Raw genomic sequence first — 16,757 nt, 5'->3', positions numbered from 1 at the left:
TTAACAAGGCTTATAGTGACCAGGTTTTTATAAGGAAGTAATTTAAACATTTTTTATTTGCTAGACTTCTGTAAATTAAATTATGTGCTTGATGGAAAAATGGTAGACATTGAAATTGAAATTCGTCAACAAGGGATCTTCATTATGTGCATTACTTATGAATTGGGTCTCTGGGGAAGCTGTTGTGGGGGAAGGAATAAAATTTTTGAGAAAATGTGGTCTTGGAGTGCCTGACTGGCTCAGTTGGAAGAGCATGTGATTCTTGATGTTGGGGTTGTGAGTTCGAGCCCCTCATTGGATGTAGAGATTACTTAAATAAGTAAATATTTAAAAAAAAAAATGTGGTCTTGTGTCCATGATATGAAAAGCAAAAACAGTTGATATTTAAAATTTTTAAACCTTAGATATTAATTTTTATGGTTATATGTTAACCTTTATGGGAACTAAAATTTATCAACAAGGGATTTCATTATTTCATTAATTAATGTGCCACTAGGGAAGCTTTTGGGGAAAAAATACTTAAAAACAGAGAAATACTCCTCTGTGACTTAGGATATAAAGAAGGGGAGACATGTTCATACTTAAATTTCACCCATGGTTTTGTGCTAACTTTCAGTGAGGAAACAATCCTTGTAAAGTTTTTAGAGATGATGGTGAGACATGTTGTGAAGGGATGATGAAACATCAGGAGTAATGCATGTTTCCTTAATGCTGCTGAAGAGTGAGCTATATTGGTATATGTGATAGTGAGTGTTGCAGGATGAAAACATCAGTAGGAGAATCAGAGCAATAGAATAAAACCAAATGTGTCTAAATGTAAAAAAAAAAAAAAAAAAAGGAAACACTGTTCAAGCCGCTTGGGAGAGATAAGATGTATTGATGGATTTTGAGAACATTAGTGGTCCTGGAGGGAGTTGAGGATGGAGTGGAATCACGAATAGCTAGTGTGGGTTATTAGCTGTTAGTCTAAACCCAGGAAAGCAATCATATGATGTTTTTGTAAATAAAGTGTGATCCTGAAGTAGCATTCGTGGATATCTGTTCATCTCAGACCAATACCACATAGGTGTATTTGCTTTTTAATTATTAAGAAAAAGTTTTACTTTGTGCCTAGGCATTATGGCTTTGTGTTAGAATGAAAACTGTACTGAAAGAAAGACATTGAGTGTTGTACTCTATTTCCACTTATTGGTAACTTTAAGATAATTTTACTTTTTAATTTTTTATCAAAAAAATTTTTTTTAATTAAGTTTATTTATTTTTGACAGACGAGTGCGAGCATGCACTGGGGAGGGGCAGAGAGAGAGAGGGAGACAGAATCCGAAGCAGGCTCCAGGCTCCAAGCTGTCAGCACAGAGCCTGATGCGAGGCTCAAACTCATGAACCATGAGATCATGACCTGGGCTGAAGTCGGACGCTTAACTGACTGAGCCACCCAGGTGCCCCAGTTAAAAATTTTTTTTTTAATGTTTACTTATATTTAAGAGAGAGAGAGGGGGACAGAGTGCAAATGGGGGAGGGGCAGAGAGAGGGAGACACAGAATCCGAAGCAGGCTCCAGGCTGACCTGTCAGCACAGAGCCTAATGTGGGGCTTGAACCTGTGAAATGCAAGATCGTAACCTGAACTGAAGTTGGACACTCAACCCACTGAGCCACCCAGGTGCCCCTAATTTTGCTTTTTTAAAAAACATATTTTACTTTTACTAAAGCTGTGAACACATAGAATTATAGCTATCTTTCCATGAATATCTTAGTTGCACATCACATTTTGTCCTGTGAAGCCAAATTAGCAAATAAGCTAGATCATGATGCCTGTTGGGCACTTACAGACATTTGTTGGATGAAATGCTGATCGCCACAGTTGTCATATTTATTTTAAATCAATTTGATTTGCAAAGTCAGTCAAAGTTTTAAAATTATTTTTAGAGGGAGAGAGAAAGAGCCTGCACGGGCCACTGTGCAGGGGAGGGGCAGAGGGGGAGAGAGAAATCTCAAGCAGGTTCCATGCTTAGCACTGAGCCCAACATGGGGCTCTATCCCATGGCCCGGGGATCATGACCTGAGCTGAAATCAAGAGTCAGATGCTCAACAGACTGAGCCACCCAGGTGCCCCCACAGTTGTCATATTTTCATCCTTTAGTGGTAGGATTCATTTAAACATTTTTTAGATATAACCAAGAGTAATACATAACCAATTCTGGTAAATATAAGGGGTTTCTGGTCTAAGACTGTGTGACGTAGTGATACGGAGATGAACCATACATGGTCCTATAAAAAAAATCCAAGAGGTAATAATACTTGAGTGAAGTCATAAGAGAAAAGATAGTCTGAAAAAGTTATGATTTACATAATTTATTTTCCTAATGTTTGGTTCAGAATCTTAAAAATACTAAAACCAGAGGCGTCTCAACTTAGAAATGGTAGGACTTAGAGAAGTCCTTTTAGACGAAGTAAAAGGAAATTCCCTGCCATTTTACATAGCTGCCAGTGAATTTATAGAACTTGTTGCTTTAAGAGGTAGTACAGCTAAAAATATAAGCATACTAAAAATGGTTTCAGTTTAAGGGAACTTAGTGGGGTGAGTTCAGCCATTTTCTCAGGAAACATTCAATTTTGGTGACATAACATCCTAAATATGTGCTGTTTCCACCCTTACATCCTAATATAATGATTATTACTTACCTTTCTCATGAGAAGATGAACTTTTCTGACTGCGGTGGGTCAGTGCCTGTACCTAATGTAAGTAGGTGTTAAATACATGTTTCTTGAGTAGAAGAATGAATCACATGAGTTGGATTGACAGTAGGTTGGGACAGTGTTCATTTCTTACGTGTTTTAGAATTATAGCTAAAAATAATAGGAATAATGCAGGAAGAAAAACCTTTTGAAAGATTTTCCCCAAATGTTGACTGGAAAAAAGCTAAACTTATTCACTTAAAGCTTCCATTTTCTTTCTGTATATGAATGTAGGATACACTAAAAGAATGGAAAAATATCCACTCTATATTTAAAACATACACTCTACATTAGGTTTTCATGTAATAGCTGATATTATTATAAGCTTTGTTACTACCTTTGTCTCAAAGACTCCTTCCTTTTTCCTTGATTTAAAGGATACTTTGTATAATTTGTAATTTAAAAATTAAACCCAAGGAATTTATGATTAAACACTCAGCTTTTATAAATGGCAAATAGTCTAAAACACTACAGGTGTCACACGTATTTATAACACAAATGTAAAAATGTATGGGAATGAAACAAAGTCTGTTTGTTTTTAATTCCATGAATTCCTATCCATTTTTTTTCCTTTTACTCATGACATTTTATTGGGTCACGGAATTTACTACTTCAGTTTAGATTTCTACCAAGATGACAAATCCTGTTCAATGACAGACCCCCTGATTCTTATCCAAAGTGTTCACCTCAGTGCATCTGTTTATGATACTTGGATGAAGAATTTGTTTTCTTGTTGATTGATTTATGACTAGGTGTGGCCTGATCTTGTTGTGACTTAAGAAAATTTAATCACAAGTTCTTAAAACAAACAAACAAACAAACAAACAGACAAAAAGCCATAAAGCTTTGTTTGGCATTTGAGCATCTAAGGCCCTTTTTAAATTAATTCCAGAGGTACATGAAACACAGGGGGTCTTTTTCACATACTTTGTTACTTTAACGAAGGTTAAAAACTTTTCAAGTATCTCTTTTTTCAGGTGTTATGGGTATTTCCTGATAGAAGATAGCTGGTTCCTAAGCCATCCTTCCAACTCTTGAGTTTATTTCATTCTTATATTTCTTAAAGAGTAAAGCAAGACCAACTACAGGTGGATTGTTTTAAAGAAGGCAGTGGCTGCCAAAATAAAAAAAAAAAAAATCAGGTTATTGATAAATACATTATTTCCCTTGAGGAAAGGGAAGCTAACACCTGAAATACATCAAGGACTTGTTAACGATTTCTTTGTAAAGGCATGGTTAAGTTGTATTTGAAAAATAGGAAATTTATATGGGACCTTGTCTTTTTTCTCTCTTCCCATTCTTAAGCCATTCCTCAGAAAAAAAAATTCAAAAAATTTTCACCATTCAGATATGGGAAATAAGTCTGCTCTATTTAAAAACTGATAAGAATGGGAATGATTTTTTTCTATAATTATGTATTCCAACAAATATATTTTTTAAAGCATTTAGATGTTTTGTTTGACCAGGAAGATAATATAAATGCCATTTAGCATTTTTAGGAACTTCTTAATGCATGAACAAACACATTCTTGAACTTTCATCCAATCAAATGGTTTTAGATTGGTTTCCTAGGTAAACAAGAGTTTAAACTTGTGGCTCTCAAACTCTAGGAGGCACCAGAAACACCTGGAGTGCTTGTTGAGCACTGAACACCAAGCTCCACCCTCAGAGTGGGAAAGGGCCTAAAAATTTGTGTTTCTAGCAAGTTCCCCAGTGCTGCTGATGCTTCTGGTCCCCACACTTTGAGAACCACAGCTTGGGCTATTTAGTTAATTAGTGGTTATTAACCACGTTTCTTCCCTCACGCACCTGAAAGGTATATATAACATTAAAAGCTTCAATCTAAGACTCAAGGCATTGGGGTGGGGGTAGGCAGCGTGCTGGGGTGTGCCAGGAATTGATGTCTTCACAAGGTGGGTGTAGTTTGAGAAAGGCCTTCATGTGAATGGATGTTTTCTCTCTTACCCTGTTTCCCACCTTGAAGCTTTTTTCTCTCCTCCACACTCATTAGAGTGTCTTGGTGTATATAGTAGGGGATAGGGATAATGTTTTTTCCTGGCAGACAGAAGAATATAGTCTCTAGAGTTTCCAGGGAGGGATCTTCAGTGCTTCTCAAGGAGTTACGGAGAGAACAAAGTGGTTATGTTGCAGCATAACTGAGATGCTGAGCCCATGACAAAAATTCTTTCTGGTAATAATTGTATTTTTCTCTTTTGTTTCAAGTATTTTGTATTATATCTGTTGATCCAGATAAAGATATGGGCCTGAGTAGTGTTTCTGGTTAGAGTGTCTTTGTATATTTCCCTTGCTGGGCAAATTAGCCCCTACTTAAATATCCAAGGGCATTTTGTGAATGTGTATATTTAATTCCCAAAACAATCCCATGGGGTATCTCCACTGTACCGAAGAGGAAATCGAGACTGAGAGCTGTTAAGCAATTTCTGGGATCACACAGTAAGTATAATGTGAGTGAGTCAGCAAGCTCTATTAGGTTGTATGAACTTGGGTAGTGCTGTAACCTCTATAACATGTAGTTTCCCCATCTGTAGGATGGGGATGATACTAACCCCTACCTACTGAGGTCAATTTGAAGTGCTCAAATGAGTTACTGTGAAGAGTTTTGAACAGTGCATGGCACATAGTGCTCAGTAAATGCCATCTCTTGGTTGGCTAACTCCTACTAACTCCTCAGTTCTGGGGTTGTCCTAACTTTGTGCCAGGTAATCTTCCTCTTATATACTATAGGTCAGTAGTCTCTTATCCATAATTTGGAGATCCAAAATGCTTTGAAAACTGCAGTGTTTCTTTGTTTTTTTTTTTTTCATAAATTGTTTAGTGGCAAAATTTTATGTGATTTGGACTCATTTTGTGCCACAACATGGCCTGAACTAACATGAAACTTGCTAGTCTATTTTTCCCCCCTAGTTGTGAGTGTGTTATTTTTTTTTTTAATTTTTAAAAATGTTTTATTTATTTTTTGAGAGCGAGAGACAGAGACAGAGCATGAGCGGGATGGGGCAGAGAGAGAGAGGGAGAGGGAGACACAGAATCTGAAGCAGGCTCCTGGCTCTGAGCTGTCAGTGCAGAGCCAGACATGGGGCTCAAACTCACAAACCGTGAGATCATGACCTGAGCTGAAGTTGTACACTTAACCATCAGAGCCACCCAGGCGCCCCGTGAATGTGTTTATGTTTTGCTGCAGAAATACTCCTTGATTATATGGGGTGCTGCCTCAGGGTCCCATTGGTATGTTATGCAGTATATGGACACACCTTTTTAAAATCTGAAAACTTCCAAATCTGAAACACCTGGTGCTTCAGCTTAGGGTAATGGGTTACGGACCCATGTAAGCATGCGCATAAATGTCTTTTTCCTGCTTAACTGTGAACTGGGGAACTGTCCTACTCATGTGTACTCATTGTACATGATAGGCATTCAGTAAACGTTTGGTGAAAGAATGAGCTGTGCCACAACATACCGTTAGGTGAAGGGAAACAGACTGAAGAGTGGGATCTTATTTTCTGGAACATAGACAAAACAGCCCGCCTTCAGTTCTCAAGAGGTGGAATTTTTTACTTTGGGGGCACTTAATTGCGATGAGAAATTTGCTAGCAAAAAAAAAAAACAAAAACAAAAAAAAAAAAAAAAACAAAACCTTGATGCCCGTGCTACAGTTTCAGCAGCTCTAACGTTAGCTCTCACTTCAGTTTTTCTGTTGTATCCATCCATTTGCCCCATGCAGCTCCAGGTTTTTGGCTAACTTCTTGTAAAAGCCACATGGGAAGATCTGTATTTGGAATACTTGGGGTGGATAGGCAAGTATGTTTTGTTGTTGTTGTTTTTTATTTTGAGAGAGCGAGGGGCAGAGAGAGGGAGAGACAGAATCCCAAACGGGCTCCGCACTGTCAATGCAGAGGTTGAAGCAGGGCTTGAACTCATGAAGCACAAGATCATGACCTGAGCCAACTAGAGAGTGGTCCGCTTACCCAACCGAGCCACCCAGGTGCCCTGCAAATGTGTTTTTAAATTCCATGGTAAGAATGATCATAAAAGCTTTGAATACCTTACCTAATTGATTATGGGTTTAGGGTTGGGTTTTGTTGTTGTAGTTGTTTTTTAGCTTTACAAAGTATAGAAATTATAAAGACTACAAAGAGAAAAGTGGAACATTACAGAATTATAATAGCAGCCTTGAATTTTTCGGACGAATAGACATAGTAAGCAAAAGTCGTTTTATGCTTAAATTTAAGTACAATTTAAAATATTCTTTCATGCCTTACGAGCTTTCATGTGTAGTATGAAAAATATTAGTAGCTAAAAAATACTCCTATTTCCTTGTCTCCTAGAGATGAAGATGGTTGTTCACCAGTGTAGCAATATAATTGTACAGGCGACATAATGCCTTGCTTTAGTAAAAATTCTGTGGACATTTTAAGAAGTGGAGAGAGAAGGTTGTTTGAATTATACAACTGTGTTTTTTTTCGATTTATTTAATGAATTGGCTTGGATACAGTGACTCCTTGGTATTTTTTGATTATGTGTAACTGGCACAGCTGAACTTTTAAAAAGATAACCAGTATGCTGCTTTCTTCTCAACATACAATGCTTTCACTATATAATAATTTCAATTGTGTTAAATGAATCCGTTGTTCATGTTGAAAAGAACTTGGTCAAGAAGTTATGGTAACTGCAAGACACTGTGCTTATATTAAACTAATTTCGATTGAATTATTAATTTAAAACTGCTTTAGTCTGCAGTTTCAGTACTACTTCAGAGATTGTAATGAATAGCTCCAGTGTGACCTAGCGTAAAAAAATCCCCATTGGTGAAATTGAGAATTACATTCTACCCTTCTGATGTTTTTTGTTTGTGTGTTTTGTTCTTGGTGTGTGTGTGTGTGTGTGTGTGTATGTGTGTGTGTGTGTGTGTTGTGTTGTTTGTTTTGTAAAGGAATGTAGTTGGCTCATAGATTATCTCCTATTCCTCTATCTTTCCTTCCTCCCAGGAGGGAAATTTCTTGACCAGTTGGCTAAAGATAGACCCTGGGAAACCAAAGTATTGAAGAAGGTGAATGGGGGTGGAAGGAGTCCACAAAAAGACAGAAAAAGAATAGTGAGTGAAGTATAAGGAGGATCTAGGAAGTTGGGGTGATGAAAGCTGTAGTAGTAAAGTGCATAAAAAGGGAGTGTCATCAGTCATATTCAGCAGAGAAGTCTAATGAGATGCCCTTTGAAAAGAGGCAGTGTGGTAGGGTAGTTGAGATCCTGGGTTCCATGCTTGGATTCAGTTCCCAACTGTGCCACTAATCTTAATAAGCAAGTTATTTAACCTGTCTGAGCCTCAGTTTATCTTTGGCTTAAAAAAAAAAAAAAAAAATTAGGTAAGCTCTATGCCCCACATGGGGCTCAAACTCATGACCCTGATCAAGAGTCACACACTTTTATGACTGAGCCAGCCACGTGCCCCTCTTTTTGTCTTTATGTCATTCCACTTCTACTATGGTTGCCATTGGACTTGAGGTATGTTAAAAGATAAACTGAGGCATATTAAATATTTTAAGACTTTTTTAAAGCAAAAATCGATTTAGTTTGGGCAGTGGTAGGGCAAGATTTTTATAGAGCTGGAAGCAAAACAAGAAAATTATTTGAATAGTTGATTAGCTTCTGTGGTTTCCCTCTTTGGAAGGCCTAATTGGCTGCGATTGGTTGTCCTTAGGTTTTGACTTCTTAACCTTGAGACAATTACAGGCTTAGTTTTGGTTTGCTTACATAGTATTCTACTGTATTAGAACCACCTCAGTCTAATAGCCTCCTTGTTTAATTAGTGCAAGAGTTCGATTAACTATAAAATATTTATTGTGGATCCATGTGTGACTTACTTTTATGTATTTAAATTTGGTTGCTTATTGATAAACATAAATACCTGTAAAGCAAATACCCAAATCAGGAATTCAAAAATTAACAATCACTTGTAACTGCTGTACTTGGGTGCTTCTCCCTTGTACTGTTTTATCATTACCTTGAAAAACTTTTATTACATATGTATGCATTCGTAAACAATGTATTTCTTCGTTTTAGTTGTTTTTGAGTTTTATAAAAAGTATAATGTTGGCATGTGTCTTCTGGAACTTGTTTCCCCCTACCCCCATGATATTGTTCAGATTAATCTATATTGTATACAACTGTAGTTCATTTGTTTTCATTGCAATAGAATTCAACATGAAAACACTATAATTATCCATTCTCCTGTTGGTTGGCATTAGTGTTTTAGTTTATTGCTATTACAAGTAGTACTGTATGAACCCAACTCTTGAGCAACATGAGCACATGTACTTGAGTTTCTTTTAGGGCTTCTATACCCAGAAATGGAGTTAAATCTTTTTTTTCTTTTTCCTTTAAGTAAACTCCATACCCAGTGTGGGGCTCGAACTCACCACTCCAGATCAGGAGTGGCATATTCTACCAACTGAGCTAGCCAGGTGCCCTCAGAAATGGAATGGTCAGATTGAAAGATAGACACCACCTTTGCTAGATGTTGGCCAAATTGCTTCCCGAGAGTTTTCCCACCTGAATGGAGTTAGCATTTTCCCCCAGCCTTGCCAATTCTGGGTTCAGATAAAATTTTATCAATCTGATAGATATGAAATAGTTTTTTATATGCATTGCCCTGATTACTGAGGTTGAATATCTTTTCATTTGTATATTGGCTTCCACAGTTTTTCCTGTTGTGATTTGCTGATTCGTATCTTTGTACATTTTTCAATTGGATCATTGATCTTTTTTTCTTAGTTTGGAGAATTGCCTTTAAACTCCAGATGCTAATCCTTTATCTTAATTTTAGCTTGTAATTATCTTTTCACTATCTGTGGCTTGGTTCCCCCTCTCCTCCTGCCCCCCTCCTCCGTAGAAGAGAAACTCTTCTCATCATGAATACACTGTCCTTACACAACAGAAGATGCTCACCCTTCTAGCTGACCTTTTCTCCTCTTCTCAGCCTTCTTGTATGCATGGATCATTGTAAGAATTATTGTCAACAGTTGTGTTGTGGGTAGTGGTGGTGTGCTGCAGACCGTTGGGCTATTCAGTAAGCCTTGAGGTTGATTCTGCTCTCATATGTTAGAAGCTTTAAAAAACAGCATAGAGGCGCCTGGGTGGCTTAGTCGGTTACGCGTCAGACTTTGGCTCAGACTTTGGCTCACGTCGTGATCTCACAGTTCAGTTCGTGAGTCTGAGCCCCACATCGGGCTCTGGCTCCGTGGTGCCACTGCGGAGTCTGTCTGTCTCTCTCTCTCCACCTCTTCCCTACTCTATCTCCAAAAAGAAAATGTAGCATAATTGTTGTCTCTGCCTTCAGCTTTGGGGCTGTTCACTACATCTGAGTCCTCAGAAGTCCTACTCGGTTTTCTGTTAGGCACATGACCAGCGTAGATGAAAACCTTAATTTCTGTCTATAATCACTTCCATTTTTTGGTCATTAATTCATGTAAGGTCTGATCAGTGAAAGAGTATGTTTTGGTTTACTTCTCAGGTTGGATTCTTGATTATTTTAAACTTTAAGGAAGATTTGGAGTTAATTTATGTGGCAGTTGGCCTGGCCATCCCAATGGAGAATTTCTTTAGTGGTGTGTGACTGTTTTATTTTACTGGTTTTCTTTCCTCTGCCATTGCTTTTCATATCCCCTTCCCCCAACCCTCAGGTTGAATTCACAATTAAAAAAAAATATTTTGTCATTTCCTTGATTTGTTATTAACTGTGGCTGTAAAGTAACTGCAGGAGGGCCAGCAAGTGGTTGGATGACTCTGTTGTTATAGTCAAATATGTGCCCTTGAAGACTTACTTGGCTTTAGATCTATAGTTTGAGGGAGCTACTTACTAAAATTGTACCTGATGCAACAGTATTGTTCTCAAGAATTCAGAACTTTTATAGCCATAATCAATACACAGACCGACCACTTAGGTTGTCCTTTAGCCTTTCAAAACATAATGTAGTAGGATTTGGGGGTGTCTTATTGATTTTTAACCCCAGTCAGCCTCTAGGCTTGTATGGAAGTAGTTTATAATCTAGTTTATGCTAGATCTTCTCTTTATTGGTATTCTCAGGAATCCAGCAATTGTCATGTGAGAAGAAAAGATCAACAGAAAGCTTGTGTAATCAAAATAATCCTTTCTCCTTAGTGACAGAACTAAAAAGTTGGCTTTAAAGAGTGAAAAATTATGGGGCACCTGGGTGGCTCAGTGGTTAGGCGTCCCACTTTGGCTCAGGTGGTGGGTTCAAGCCTGCACTGGGCTCAGTGCTGACAGCTCAGAGCCTGGAGCCTGCTTCCGATTCGGTCTCTCCCTTTCTTTCTGCCCCTCCCCTGCTCGCTCTGTCTCTGTCTCTCTCTCTCAAAAATAAATAAAAATATTAAAAAAAATAAAGAGTGAAAAATTATTTCCTCCTTTTAGCAGCAGATGTGGAAGAGGGGGGAAGGCAGCTTGAACATTTCTTTTTAGGCATCCAGAAAAAAATTATGGTCTTCTGTGTAGGGGAGGAAGAATAATTTTCCCTTTACCCTTCTGAGTTCTTGACCGAGACCCCCTGCAGTAAAAGATAAATGAGGAAAACAAGTTTGTGAACACGTATTTCTCTGGTATACGAGGGAGATTCCCAGGGAAAAACTCCCTTAGATAGCCCAAGGCACCAGTTTAAATACCGTCTTCAGCTAACCACCAAAGAAAGTGTACCAAGTGTACCGGTGGGAGTGGATGGGGAGGGGCCAAATCCTGGAGGTTATCAGGAAAAGCAAGGGTAAACAATGGTAAGATTTGTTGTGCAGATTTAAGCTGGTGTGTTCTCCGGTGGTTAAGATTTTCTGGTGATAGAGTCCTCTTTTTCTTCCTAGTAGGAGAGGGAGACACCCTTACAAATGGAAATTTTCTTTATAAATGTAAATTTCCATTTCAGAGGGGTGACTTCTCTTTTGTTTTCAGTTTCTCCTTAGTTTGCTCTTTCTCAGAATAATCCTATGCCACATCCTTAGGCCATATTTGGGGTGGCATATTCTGCTAGCTTTCATTTGGTACAAACATCACAAGGACTCTGATTTTTGCCTCTTAGAAGCCTTTCCAACACAGTCCCTTGCCTTATAACTGCCCCCTGCCTTTTCCATGATGACTGCTTAATCTTACCGGAAGTTGGCTGGGCATGAGTGAGGCTGGAGAATTTATATTTCCTGTGAAGAAATGGGGTTATGTATAGGCAGCTCTCTTTGAGAGTTCATAATGAGGACAGGAAGAGGAGTATGAGTGATAGTGAAATGTCAATCAAGGTGTTTTGTCTTTCTCTCCTCCCTCCCTCCTCCCCCCCTCCCCCTTTTTTTTTAAGGGAGAGACTTGGGCATGTTTAACCCTGATAGAAAGGATCCAATTGAAGGTGAAAGGTTACCCACAGGTGGTGGTTTGCTAGGTAAAAGTGAGGAATTACAACTTTACAATAAACTAAGCTGTTAACACCTAAATATACTGACTAATCTTAGCTCTCATTAAGTTCATTCTGATATAATATGAAGTCTGCAGTGTTACCTGGAAGTATTCCTGCCAGACACATTGAACTTGAGTATCATCTAGCATGTAGCACTAACTTCCAGTCGATTGGCAGGATAGAGGTTGGAGAAACAAGTTCAACAATAACATAAGGAAGTAAACAGAATGTGAGTCACTGTATAGGACAGTGGCTCATTCTCTCCAGTAAGTCAGTATTCTAGGGGAAAAAAAGAAAGCAGGTGGTGGATACTTTTAGATGGGAGAGACTTGAGATGTAGCCAAATGTACTACATAGTCCTTAATTGGATCCTATTTTGAATAAATCAGATGTAAGGTAGTGGTGGAATAATTGGGGAGATTTGAAAATGGACTAGGTATTAGCTCCTAATTAATTACTATTAATTTTGGTAGATTGTTAAAGTTATGGTTAAATAGAAAAATGTCCTAATATTTTTGGAGATATATGCTGACGTATTTCAGAGTGAAACGTCTTGATGTTTGTAATACTTCAACAAAAATAAGGTAAAGTAAATACAACAATATTAGCAACTTGTAAATCACGTGGTGGGTATTATGGGTGTCCATTATAACTAATATCTTTACCTTTTTCTGTGTTTGAAAATCATCCTAAAAGACTAAAACAATGGAGGAAAAATGAGAGCATGAATATTCTAGAAGAGATCATCAGAAGTGTAACATTACTGAAAAGATGATAGATAGGATTTAAATCATAGGTGGAAGAATTGGACCAAATGACCAAAAAGTCAGTTGCTCTCTCTTTTTTTTTTTTTTTTAATTTTTTTTTTAACGTTTATTTATTTTTGAGACAGAGAGAGACAGAGCATGAACGGGGGAGGGTCAGAGAGAGGGAGACACAGAATCCGAAACAGGCTCCAGGCTCTGAGCTGTCAGCACAGAGCCCGATGCGGGGCTCGAACCCACGGACCGCGAGATCATGACCTGAGCCGAAGTCGGCTGCTTAACCGACTGAGCCACCCAGGTGCCCCAGTTGCTCTGTCTTAATAGAGGGGAAAGAGAATGTGATGAGTCAGTTATGTTTGTGTGGTTTTATATATTTAGTAGTAGAAAATTGAAAGAGTTCATGTCTGATGGCTTCTGCTTTCTCTGTGATGTAGAAGGCAGTCATCTGCAAGAGGGGGTATGAAAGGTCAAAAGCTTAAAGAGTTCAAAGGAACTGAAATAGTTGATGGTAAGAGTAGAAGTGATAAAAAGCTGCATAGGCTGTCGGGTGGTTTTGAGGGCCTATTTGAGATGGGTAAAATGAATTTGTAGTGTCACTAATATGCCCTGTTTGACTTTTTCGATCAATGTTTGGTCACTTCAGTACTAGCTGAAAGAAAGTAAGTAGTTGGGTTTATGAAGGTTGTGATTTTTGTCTGTTGAGTATGACAGAATAAAAGGGTGGGGTGCTGGCACCAACCAACTAGGGTGCTGGCAAGATTGTTGATCAAGTGCTGGATCTGGAAACTAATCCGTATAAGGAGGAAAATGCAGTTTGCAAGTAGCGGATGAATAAGCTCTGGGGGTCTAATGCACAGCCTAGTGACTACAGTCAACTGCACTGTGTCGTATGCTTCAAAGTTGCTAAGAGTCTGGATCTTACATGTTGTCTTTACAAAGAAGAGATGGTAATTGTGTGATAGGATAGTTAACTCCTTGGTAATCATATTGCAATGTAGAAATCACATTCTTTAAAACTTATACAGTAACTACATAATATTATATGTCAATATATCTCAAGAGGTACCACAAACTCACTGTGTTTCACACTGGACTCCTTATCTCTCTTATGACCTTCTCCTTCGGGGAGTCAAGGACTTCAAAGTGTCTGGGATTTTAAGTACTTGCAGGACGGTCAGTTAGCCTATTCCTGTTTCATGGATACTAGCTGACCACAGAGACTCCTTGGTCAGAGACCAAGGACCACCTTACAGCACAGCAAGTAGCATATCCTGGTGTTGGTTTGTGTTAATTTCCCCATGCTTTTCAGTTTCTATGAGGTTAACACAGGTGGGACTAGATGGATGCCACACATACAGTGGGGTTTGTGTCACAGCCCAGAAACACTGAGCTTGCGGAATTGACTGCTTTTACAGTTAAGTGGAAGCAAGCCTGCTGTGTCTTGGGGTTGAGGAGACATTGTGTCATCCCTCAAGGTTGCTCGCCCCGAATACATCCCTGAGAAATGGCCCAATTGAAAGTGACTAGGGCCTTATATTTTGGCTCACCCAGGAGAAATGTGTAGGGACTTTCAGGGACCATGGCCTCTCCCAAAAGTAACCCATCCACAGAGTGGTGGTGATGAGGGAACTGCTTTTTGTCATTCCTGTTCATGGTACCTCCATCCTTTTGGACACCCAGGCTGGAAAATCTCATTCATTTGGTACATACCATAGTCTGTTCTGAGTAGCCCTTGCCACATGCTACTAGCCTTGTTACCTGAAACTGGATTTGCCTCTTGATGAATGTTGAGCCAAAACACACAACCAAAGAACAGGAAAAGGAAGGGTTTTACTTGTCATAAGTAAAGGAGAATACCTTTGTTTGTTTGTTTCTTCCCCAAAGCAGTGTCTCCCTGACTGACAAAATTGAGGACATTTTAAGCTGAGGGTGCGTACATATTCATGAAGGGGTTTAGGCAATGGGAAATACAGCATGGAGTTGGGGCAAATGTCCTCTTAAGGTAACTAGGTCCAGGTCAAAGTCACAAGGAACGGTAGTGCTGACCTCTGCTTCTATCAGTTCTCTGGCTCCAGTTGGACTGATATCTGAGTGCTCAAAGGGGTGTAGATCTTGCAAAGTTAACTCTAGAATGTGGGTCAGGTCGCCTGGCCTGATAGTGGCTGTTCTCACATTCTTTCCTGAGATGTCTGGGGGCCTCAAATGACTTTTTAAGAAAGATATGTCTGTTGGTCTTTTTCTGGGGACCCCTAACTCTTTGTGTTTACAGTTGGAGATAAGCTCTTCTTTGAAGGGTCATTTGTGTGTGGGTGGCTTTGGGTGGAAAGGCAGTAGTGAGTGGGTAAAAAGTGGCTTTGAATACCCTGTAACTAATGAGATCTGTTAGAGCTCCTTGGTACTCCTTTTGAGTACATTAGCAACTCAGTAAGCAAGATTTACACCAATTTTACTTGCTTAGGAGTTTCTGGAACTCAGGAAATGAAGAAGCATCAGAACCAGAGTTTTTAGGATTTGGGGGCCAGGGATATCTTCGGTATGATCCAGCATGGGCAGTTAAGGTTGTGAATTTAAAGAACCTGTGAATGCTACTTACCTTCAGTTAGGCAGAATGATATTCCAGATTGGCTGTAATCCAGTCAGTCTGGTAGTCTCTGAGGAACATACTAAATTATTAAACAGTAGGACTTTGTCATGAAATGGTTAAGACTTACAAAGAAAGTTACCCAAATTTGCTGAAAATTTAGATAATGGAGAAGTATATTAAAAAGTAAATTGGAAATGGAATATTAGAAGGATGTCAGCTCTTCTCAAATGTATTTACAGTTTAATGCCATTCCAGTCAATCCCAATAGATTACTTTGTTAGTTTGACAAAATAAACTTAAAATTAACTCTGAAAAATAAACAGATACTTATACTACAGTTGAAGTGAATGAAGGGTAGACACCAGAAACAAATTTTCTCTTATGGGAATCAGAGTCTCTCTTATGGGAGTTTGGGGTTGGGATAGTCTTTTGGGGCTCTAATTTTGACCTGAGGAAACACAAACTGGATCTTGCGCTTGGAGAAGCAGAAAAAAGTTATTTTGTAGAAAGAAGAAAAACAAAAATATGAAGAGAAAAACAGGACAGGTAGAGAACACTATCAGTTTTCAGCTTATAGTTTTGTGCTGAGGTAGTAATATTCTTGCCTTGTGGTTCTGTGATTCATCCTAAATACTTAGCTTAATAAATAAAGGAAAATTTTTTCTATCTCAAGTTAATTTACCGGAGGAGTGTCTTGCGTGCTAGGGATGTAGAGAAAAAATAAAGCGAACAAGGTTCCTGCCTCAAAGGAGCTTTCATTCTACCACGAGGAAATGGACAACATAAGCAAATACATGCTGGGTGGCAGCGTTAAGTGATGTTATAGGATAAGGCACGTACATATGTGCTGTCAGTAAAGATCACTCTGAGGGGGTAACGTTTGAACAAAAATCCAAGAGCAAGCAATGAAAATACTAGGAATAAGAGCATTTCAGACCCAGGAAAGAGCAAATATAAAGACACTGAGGCTGGGGCCCCTGGGTGGCTCAGTTAGTTAAGTGTCCGACGTTGGCTCAGATCATGGTCTCATGGTTCATGAGTTGGAGCCCCACATCAGGCTCTTTCCTTACAGTGCAGAGCCTGCTTTGGATACTCTGTCTCCCTCTCTCTCTCTCTGCCCTCCACCCCCCTACCTCAAAAACAAACTTAAAAAAAACAAAAAGCAAAAAACACTGAGGCCAGATCCTAGTTAGTGTGTTCAAAGGACGTCA

The 16,757-nt window shown here is 38.8% G+C and overlaps 1 protein-coding gene across 2 annotated transcripts in view; it reads left to right on the top strand.

Annotated features, from left to right (window-relative positions):
- The window catches only part of GNB4 (G protein subunit beta 4), a 60,905-nt gene that overhangs the window by 7,698 nt on the left and 36,450 nt on the right, over positions 1-16,757 (top strand). The window contains exon 1 of one of the 2 annotated variants that reach the window (XM_058730569.1): positions 14,871-14,891. The exons of the other annotated variant lie outside the window; for it this stretch is intronic. The gene's annotated coding sequence lies outside the window, so the exon portion shown is untranslated. Of the gene's footprint in view, positions 1-14,870; positions 14,892-16,757 lie in introns of those variants that run through there. 2 annotated transcript variants of the gene reach the window in all.

The sequence above is a fragment of the Neofelis nebulosa genome, chromosome 5 (assembly GCF_028018385.1).
Source record: "Neofelis nebulosa isolate mNeoNeb1 chromosome 5, mNeoNeb1.pri, whole genome shotgun sequence".
In the NCBI taxonomy this organism is placed as follows: Eukaryota; Metazoa; Chordata; class Mammalia; order Carnivora; family Felidae; genus Neofelis; species Neofelis nebulosa.
The sequence above is the reverse complement of the archived record's forward strand: the minus strand, read 5'-3'. Positions and strand labels throughout refer to the sequence as shown.